This window comes from Lipotes vexillifer, unplaced genomic scaffold (genome assembly GCF_000442215.2).
Source record: "Lipotes vexillifer unplaced genomic scaffold, Lipotes_vexillifer_v1.1 scaffold40, whole genome shotgun sequence".
Lineage (NCBI taxonomy): Eukaryota > Metazoa > Chordata > Mammalia > Artiodactyla > Lipotidae > Lipotes > Lipotes vexillifer.
Window position 1 is genome coordinate 3,139,374 of NW_006771578.1, and position 9,950 is coordinate 3,149,323.

Sequence of the window (9,950 nt, forward strand, 5' to 3'; positions counted from 1 at the left end):
TACTTGGCCAGATGTGTTAGAATTCAGTCTAAAATAAAAGTGAATAGGTTCTGAGTGAGGACCTTGGGACTGTACAAAAGAATGTGTGTTTTCTTGCATTGACACTAGCTCTGCTTTAGTTCCTTGGTGGCCTTTGTAGTTTACTTCTCACATCTTAACTGTTTTGAACAGATAAAATCATGTCTAAGGAACTGCTATATCATATAGACATATATGGCGAGATGGTCTTTTCTCTCTAATGGAAATTCTGGCTCATACTGGTTTTTCTTCATGTATCTCCTTGGAAAGGGCAGCAGCACAAGTTTTTTTTTTTTTTTTTTTTTTTGCAGTACGCGGGCCTCTCACTGCTGTGGCCTCTCCCATTGCGGAGCACAGGCTCCGGATGCACAGGCTCAGCGGCCATGGTTCACGAGCCTAGCCGCTCCACGGCATGTGGGATCTTCCCGGACCGGGCCACGAACCCGTGTCCCCTGCATCGGCAGGCGGACTCTCAACCACTGCGCCACCAGGGAAGCCCAGCACAAGTTTTTTTAACCATATATTTAGCACTATTTAAGGCCTTAAAATGGAACTATTCATTAGTTATGACTGGTGGCACCTATGTATTGCAAATAATATAAAAAACAAGGTTCTTTTTATTCTTTATAAGAGAGAAAACTCTAAAGAGCACATATAAAAGTACCAGATTAAATTCATTGGTATAGCCACTGATTCGACTTTCCCTTTCTGCATTTGGTTCAGTGGCCTTTTTTCCGAGTGCTTTTTATTATTTTTTTATTCTTTAATATAACTTTTCTATAATGAATCCCATTCCCTCTCCCTAATCAAGCCACAAAAATTACTATGTGTGGTTTTCTTTTGTTGTTGTTGACCTTACAAATGTTATTTTCCTCCAAATTTATGTGTTTTTCTGTAATGCTGCAGAAAGTCTTCGGTTCCCTTTTCCCAAGTGCTGAGCTTCAAAAAGCCAGCTCTCAACCCAAAGTAATCTTCATCTCTTTAATGTCTTATATGTTGATTTAGTATCATATGTAAGTATTTGTATTACTGTTCCTCAGGGATATGGAGAGAGAGAGAGCGAAAGAGAGAGAGAGAGAATATAAAACACACACACACACATACTCCCACATAGATAAATACCACCTTTTTATCTTCATCTTACACTTGACAGTACAACCTTAAGTATGTTTTACACAGCTATTCCTTCGTCAGGTTCATTTGCAAGAGCAAGTCAGTTTCTGAAGAAATTTTTTGTTGGTTAAAGATCCATTGAAGTATTCTCATTGGTTTTATTCCCTGTGTTCTGATCCACTGGACTTGTTTGCAAAGAGCTTGTGGAAGGAGCTGCGAAAGCCCCCTTTCTGGTCTTGCCGGGGGGTTTGATCCTGAAAGATGTTTGCTCACTTTCTCTTTCTCCCTTTGGACAGAATATGGTGGTGTCTTCTAAATGCATCTCTTCCAAATAGGGAAGGGGGACCTATCTGGGATCTCTTGGGTGGAAAGAAGGTCCTGGATGTATGATGGGCAACGGCAATAGCCTGCATATGTTTTACTTTATTCCTGTCTTAAATGACTAGGATTTAGCACAGTGGTGTTTCACTGTCCTTTGTGCTCATGTAATCTTAAGACCTTTTTTTAAAAATTCTGTTGGAATACAGTTAAAGCCCTTTTATTTAGAATAAACTAATAATTTATAATAAACTAATATAATTTAAACTATAATAAGCTAATAAAAATCAATATAATATCTGTACTGCTTCAGTGATGTTTATGAAGTTGTTTGTTCAACAATTGTTTATAAATTACTTTATTTATTTATTTAGTTTTGGCTGTGTTGGGTCTTTGTTGCCACGTGCGGGCTTTCTCTATTTGTGGCTAGCGGGGGCTACTCTTTGTTGCGGTGTGCAGGCTTCTCATTGCGGTGGCTTCTCTTGTTGCGGAGCACGGGCTCTAGGCGCGCGGGCTTCAGTAGTTGTGGCACGTGGGCTCAGTAGTTGCGGCTCGCGGGCTCTAGAGTGCAGGCTCAGTTGTGGTGCACGGGCTTACTTGCTCCGCAGCATGTGGAATCTTCCCGGACCAGGGCTCGAACCTGTGTCCCCGGCATTGGCAGGCAGATTCTTAACCACTGCGCCAACAAATACTTTGATGTGATAAATGTTGGTATGTTCTAGGCATTGGCAAGAATAATAAACAAGATAGATAAGTCTCTGCCCGTTAAAGAGCTTATATTTGGGATGGGGAAGCAATAAACAAAATAAGATAATTTTAGATTGTGATAGGTGGTATGTAGAAAACTAAGAAGGACGATTTGTAGAGTATTGGAAAGATGGTGGCTACCTTAGAAAGGCCTTTCTAAGGGGGTGACATTTGAATGCAAGAAAGACAGGCATGTAAATACCCTCAGGGAGCCAGGGGTTCTAGGCAGAAGGAATGGCAAATGCACAGCTTCTAAGTGAGGAACGAGGTTGTTGTATTTGGGGAAGCACAGTGGCTTGGAGAGAGTGAGAAAGTCAAAGAGTGATGTGGGATGAGGATGGAGAGGTAGGCAAGGGTCAGAACATGAAAAGCCTTGTAGGTCATGGTAGAGAATCTGGTTTTTATTCTAAACAGGGTTTTAAGTAGGGAAGTGACATGATCTAATTTACACTGACTGCTGAGGGGGAAATGGACTCTGAGAAGACAAGAACAGAAGCAGGGAAATCAGTTAGAAGGCTGTTGCAGGGCGCACTGGCCTGGCAGTGGAGGTGGAAGAAAAAAATGGATACATTTTGGAAATAGAATCAACAGGATTTATTGATAGATTGGATGAAGGGAAGAGAGAAATAAAAGATGGCTCCTGTTTTTTTGCAGTGAGAGCTGGGTGAATATTGATGCCATTTAGACTTACTGTAGTTAGGAGTAGGTTTGGGGAGGAATTGACTTTTGTTTTGGACATATGAAGTTTGATAAGTTTATTAGTTATCTAAGTGATCATATCATTAGTGTATAAGTAGTATCATCAGCTTGTAATTCGTCACAGGCCTGGATGACATAACCCAGGGTGGGGAGAGAGTGAAGATCTGTAAGTGATCAACATTTATTTCCCATTCAACAATCCCCCCCAACACACACACAATGAATACATATGTACAAGAAAGTGGGGTTTGGGGTTTTTTTCCTAAATTATTTTACTAAATTACTAAATTATTTTGTTGATTTAAACATTCTAGTTAACTTATTTGAATGGGAAATGAGGTTTTTATTGTATATTTTATATAATTTCTTATGTAAATGGAATACATTTATTATAACTTATACCTGGAGTATACTGTTATACTACAAATTTGAGTTTTATATTGCTTTTGTAAATAAATATAAATTATTATGGGAAAATATAAAAAGACAGTGATTGTGGATTCTAGTTAAGTGCCTGGAAAAATAAATACTTTTTATTCTTTGGGAGTAATTCTTTTAAATACTTCATATGAATATGAAATTATGAATACTTCAAATGAAATAAAATACAGCATGCTTTTCAAACTGTGCTGTATTAGTAGTTTTATTTTCTTAAATATTAAAAAAATTTTCAAGTTGGTTTTATTTGGCAAGGAATGCTTCCTACTGGTTTTTTTTTTTTTTTTTTTTTTTTGATTTAGGGACTAATATAGATGATAGTGTGTACATCCTGTGGCCAAATTTTGGTGTTATTTGGAAAGAGGGTCTTGGTGTTTCAGAGAGCTCAGGTTTTAGGAACATGTGTAAACTCTACTTATTTAAGATTTAGAGGGCTTCCCTGGTGGCGCAGGGGTTGAGAGTCCACCTGCCGATGCAGGGGACACGGGTTCGTGCCCTGGTCCGGGAGGATCCCACATGCCGCGGAGCGGCTGGGCCCGTGAGCCATGGGAGAGGCCACAATAGTGAGAGGCCCGCGTACCGAAAAAAAAAAAAAAAAGATTTAGATAGGGAGCTTCCAGTTTGAGATGATGGACTGAGCACCCATTTTTAATCCCCAGCCCCTAAGATCGTAATGAAATATTTTGTGTAAAAAAAAAAATTTAAAAATCTCTTAAATTGCCGTAAAACATGATAGAGATGCTGATTTTCCAAGGACTTGAAGGTGAAAGCTGGTGTGATTATAATGATGACAAGTGAAAGTAGAGAAATCCACATCCCAAAATATGCATGGGAGAAGTCAGATTTGGAAGCTGCACCTCGCCTGCACTGACATGGAGAGGCCCCAGGCTCAGAGTTGACAGGTATTAAAAAAGCAAGAAGGAATTGGCAGGGGAGGTGCTGAGGGCAATGAAATGAAAACTATCCAAGGAGCACCTAGGCCAGTGGAACCTTCTCAACCCTCCAGATCCACTGTCCCTACCATCCTGTCTCCACACACATAAAAGTTACATGTTGTGGCATATATTAGTACTCCATCCCTTTTAATTGCCCAATAATATAACATTGTATGGATATACCACATTTTGTCTATATTTGTTCATTGATGATGGGCATTTGAGTTGTTTTTACTTTTTGGCTGTTATAACTACTGCTATGAACATTTGTGAACAAGTTTTTACGTGGATATAAGTTCTCATTTCTCTTGGATTATATACTTAGGAGTGGAGGTGCTAACAGTTTCTAGAGTGGCTGTACCATTTTACATTCCCACCAGCAATAGGTTCCAGTTTCTCCACATCCTTGCCAGTACTTATTCTCCATCTTTTTTTATTATAGCCATACTTGTAGATGTGAAATGGCATCTCATTTTTTTTTTTTTTGCGGTACGCGGGCCTCTCACTGTTGTGGCCTCTCCCGTTGCGGAGCACAGGCTCCGGACGCGCAGGCTCAGCGGCCATGGCTCACGGGCCCAGCCGCTCCGCGGCATGTGGGATCTTCCCGGACCGGGGCACGAACCCGTGTCCCCTGCATTGGCAGGCGGACTCTCAACCACTGCGCCACCAGGGAAGCCCCTCATTTTGGTTTTGATTTGCATTTCCCTATCAAATGATGTTGAGCATCTTTTCATATCTTGTTTTCTTTTTATTGAAGTATAGCTTATTTACAATGTTGTGCTGATCTCTGCTGTACCAGAGTGACTCAGTTATACACGTATAGACATCCTCTTTTTTACATTCTTTTCCATTATGGTTTATCACAGGGTGTTGAATGTAGTTCCCTGTGCTATACAGTAGGACCTTGTTTTTTATCCATCCTGTATATAATAGTTTACATCTGCTAACCCCAAACTCCCACTCTGTCCCTCTCCCACCCCCTCCCCCTTGGCAACTCTGTTCTCTATGTCTGTGAGTCTGTTTCTGTTTTGTACATAGATTCATTTGTGCCATATTTTAGATTCCACATACAAGTGATACCATGTGGTATCTGTCTTTCTCTTTCTGATTTGCTTCACTTAGTATGATAATCTCTAGTTGCATCCATGTTGCTCTAAGTGGCATTATTTCATTCTTTTTTATGGCTGAGTAGTATTCCCTTGTATATATGTACCACATCTTTATCCATTCATCTGTTGATGGACATTTAGGTTGTTTCCATGTTTTGGGTGTTGTGAATAGTGCTGCTGTGAACATAGGGGTGTATGTATCTTTTTGAATTATAGTTTTGTCTGGGTATATGCCCAGGAGTGGGATTGCTGGATCATATGGTAATTCTATTTTTAGTTTTCTGAGGAACCTCCATACTGTTCTCCATAGTGGCTGCACCAGCTTACATTCCCACCAACAGTGCATGAGGGTTTTCTTTTCTCCACACCCTCTCTGGCATTTGCTATTTGTAGACTTTTTAATGATGGCCCTACTTTTTTAAAGATTTATTTATTTATTTATTATTTAACTTATTTATTTTTGGCTGTGTTGGGTCTTAGTTGTGGCACATGGGATCTTCATTGAGGCATGCGGGATCATTCGTTGTGGCACGCGGGCTCTTCGTTTTGGCGCACAGGCTTCTCTCTAGTTGTAGTTTTCTCTTCTCCAGTTGTGGCGTGCAGGTTCCAGGGTGCGTGGGCTCTGTAGTTGTGGCACACGGGCTTAGTTGCCCCATGGCATGTGAGATCTTAGTTCCCTGACCAGGGATCGGGCCTGCTTGCCCTGCATTATAAGGCAGATTCTTTACTACTGGACCACCAGGGAAGTTCCAGTGATGGCCATTCTGACTGGTGTGAGGTGGGTACCTCATTGTTGTTTTGATTTGCATTTCTCTAATAATTAGTGATGTTGAACATCTTTTCTTGGGGCTACTGGCCATCTGTATGTCGTCTTTGGAGAAATGTCTATTAAGATCTTATGCCCATTTTTTGATTGGGTTGTTTGTTTTTTTATTGTTGAGTTGTATGAGCTGTTTGTATTATTTTAGAAGTTAATCCCTTGTCTGTTGCATCATTTGCTAATATTTTCTCCCAGTCTGTAGGTTGTCTTTTTGGGTTTTTTTTTTTGTGTGTGTGTGGTTTCCTTTGCTGTGCAAAACCTTGTAAGTTTGATCAGATCCCATTTGTTTATTTTTGTTTTTATTTCTATTGCCTTGGGAGACTGACCTAAGGAAACATTGGTATGATTTATTTCAGAGTATGATTTATGTCAGAGCATGTTTTACCTATGCTCTCTTCTCGGAGTTTTATGGTGTCATGTCTTATGTTTAAGTCTTTAAGCCATTTTGAGTTTCTTTTGTGCATGATGTGAAGGTGTGTTCTAACTTTATTGATTTACATGCAGCTGTCCCAAGTCTTTTTTTTTTATTTTACTAGTATAAATATCTTATAAATAATTTATGGCAGTTTCTAACCAATGAAATATATTGCACAATAAACCACCTCACATCTTCCAGGAAGAAAAAAACACTAAATTTGAATAGTAATGACATCACCCACTGAATTAGGACAAAATTGAAATTTGCTTTAAATACTTCTTTGGGGAAGGGGATACACACTTCTACTCAATTAAGAGAAACATTTTTACAGTTCCGAGGTCTTTTGTGTTTGTTTGTTTGTTTTTTATCATGCCATGAATTCATAGGGACTGGGTTCTGGCAGCTCAGACTCCTTTCCATTGGTTCTCACAAAGTGTGCATCTCTAGGTGCAGCAGGCTGGTGCTTCAGTTGAACCCAAGTACCTTTCTCTTTGGCTTTTTTCTTTTTCTGATCATTTTCCTTCACATGTTTCAGGAAGCCATCTTAGCTCTTAGAGTGCTTAATTTGCTTCATAATCTCTTTGCAGGACTCTTGCCCTTAACTCATTGGTTTACAACAGTGCCAACAGCAGCTGGGTGACATTGTAGACTCTTCTGGTAGCATTTGTGGGGTGTTCCCTTTTGAACAGTGCCCATTCCCTTGATGTCTACAATATCATCTTTCTTGTAGATTGGCATATTTGTAGCCAAAGGAACAACTCCATGTTTTCTAAAAGGCCTAGAGAACATATAGCGGGTATTCCTCCATCCCTTTGTGTTGACTATTTTGGTGAATTACTAGAAGATGGCATTCTTGCTGAAAGGAAGTCGAAGTATGTTCCTTGAAAAACTCTATTCCGATCTTTTGGGTTGTTGTTGTTGTTGTTGTTTCTATTGAGTTGTAAGAATTCTTTATGGATTATAGATGCAAGACCCTTATCTGATACATGATTTGCAAAAAAATTCTTCTATTCTATGGATTGTTTTTTCACCTACTTGAAGCACAGAAGTTTTAAATTTTGATTATGTTTATCTGTTGGGGTTTTTTTTTTCTTCTTGTGTTACTTATGCTTTTGGTGTCCTATCTTATTTAAAAAAAAAAAAAAATTGTCAAATCCAAGATCACAAAGACTTAACGCCTATATTTGCTTCTAAGAGTTTCATGGCTTTGCTCTTACATTTAGATCTTTGATCCATCTTGAGTTAATTTTTGTCGCATGTGACATTATAAGGTTAATTTGTCTAATGTAACCCAAAAGCATATAGATGACACGTGAAAATGTAGACATTTATTTTTATAACATTTTTCAACCATTTAAATTTTTAAAATAAGCCTGGTTTTAAATTTATCATTTTAAATTATTAGCTAAATTAGAAAAATTTAACTTTAAGTTTTTTTAAGTTTAACAAAGCTAAATTAACTTTGGGTTGTTTTGGCCGCACTGCACAGCACGTGGAACTTCCCCCACCAGGGATTGCATCTGCGCCCCCTGCAGTGGAAGCACGGAATCTTAACCACTAGACCAATAGGGAAGTCCTGAGTTATGTTGGTTTTAACCCTCATTTTGTGGTGGGGAAACAAGCATTCCTGAACTATTTTTGTGAAGAAAAGGCACATCTTTTCTGAATGTGGTGACAGTAGTAGTAAAGCCAGATGTGACAATGGAAATAGTTCAGAGAATGAAGAACAATAAAGTTTGTTTTGCTCAGAAGCATGATCCCTTGTATACTGAGTTTGGCTTTTTTCGAAATAATGATGAAATGCTAAAACCACAACATCTTATTTTATAGATATTCAGGCTCATGAAGCCATCAACACTTAAGCACAAAAGACAACAAAACATAAATAAGTTCAAAAGCAAGAAAACCACTGAGAAAATAAATAAGAAATTATTGTGCATCTGTTGCCACTATCCATCTGCAGAACTTTTTCACCATCCCATACTGCCACTCCATACTGATTAAGCAATAACTCCCCCACTTTCTCCTCTTCCAGTCTCCGGTAACCATAGTTTTACTTTCTGTCTCTATAAATTTGACTATTTTAGGTACCTCATATAAGAGGAATCATACAATATTTACCCTTTTGTGTCTGGCTTATTTCACTTATCATGTCTTCAAGGTTCATTCATGTTGTATCAGAATTTCATTTTTTTTAAAGCTGAATAATCTGTTATGTGCATATACCACATTCTGTTTATTCATTCATCTGTTGATAGATATTTGGGTTGTTTTCACCTTTTGGCTATTGTGAATATTGCTGGTATGAATGTGGGTATACAAACATCTGTTTGAGACCCTACTTTAAATTTCTTTGGGTATATACCCTAAAGTGGAATTGCTGAATCATATGGTAATTATATGCTCAGTTTTTTGTGGAACTACCATAGTATTTTCTACAGTGGCTGCACCGTTTTACATTCCCACCAGCAGTGCACGAAGGCTCCAATTTTTCCACATCCTCCCAACACTTAACTGTTTTTTGTTGTTCTTGTTGTTTTTAATAATAGCCATCCTAATGTGTGTGAGTGGTGTCTCATTGTGGTTTTGATTTGCATTTCCCTAATGATTAGCGATGTTGATCATCTTTTTATGTACTTACTGGCCGTTTGTATATCTTCTTGGAAGAAACACCTTTTCAAGTCCTTTGTCCATTTTTGAGTTGAGTTGTTTTTGTTGTTGTTGAGTTCTTTATATAGCCTTTTACCTTTTAATGTTCTTTTACTAGAGGTGTTGTTCACTTAAGTTTTAAAGAAGTGGTTTATAGAATTGGTTGCAGGACCAAATCTCCTATCTGTGTACTGCAGGTATTAGCTATTCTAAATTCTGTTGAATTTTAATGTAGACATTGATTGGGTTTTGGCATGCTGCTCCACCAGCCTTACAAAGATCAGGCTTAATTTCTTTTTTAAAAAAAGTTAATTAACTAATTTATTTTTGGCTGCGTTGGGTCTTCGTTGCTGCGTGTGGGCTTTCTCTGGTTGCGGCCAGTGGGGGCTACTCTTCGTTGCGGTGCGCAGGCTTCTCATTGCAGTGGCTTCTCTTGTTGCGGAGCACGGGCTCTAGGCGCGCGGGCTTCAGTAGTTGTGGCACGTGGGCTCAGTAGTTGTGGCTCGCGGGCTCTAGAGCGCAGGCTCAGTAGTTGTGGCGCACGGGCTTAGTTGCTCCACGGCATGTGGGATCTTCCTGGACCAGTTTTTTTTTTTTTTTTTCTTGCGTTATGCGGGCCTCTCACTGTTGTGGCCTCTCCCATTTGCGGAGCACAGGCTCCGGACGCGCAGGCTCAGTGGCCATGG

At 39.2% G+C, this 9,950-nt stretch overlaps 1 protein-coding gene and 1 pseudogene across 5 annotated transcripts in view; one reads left to right on the forward strand and one right to left on the reverse strand.

Annotated features, from left to right (window-relative positions):
• The window catches only part of TFDP2 (transcription factor Dp-2), a 129,464-nt gene that overhangs the window by 85,615 nt on the left and 33,899 nt on the right, over window positions 1-9,950 (forward strand). The gene's annotated exons all lie outside the window — the stretch shown is intronic.
• Window positions 6,983-7,440, reverse strand: LOC103090434 (60S ribosomal protein L21 pseudogene; annotated as a pseudogene).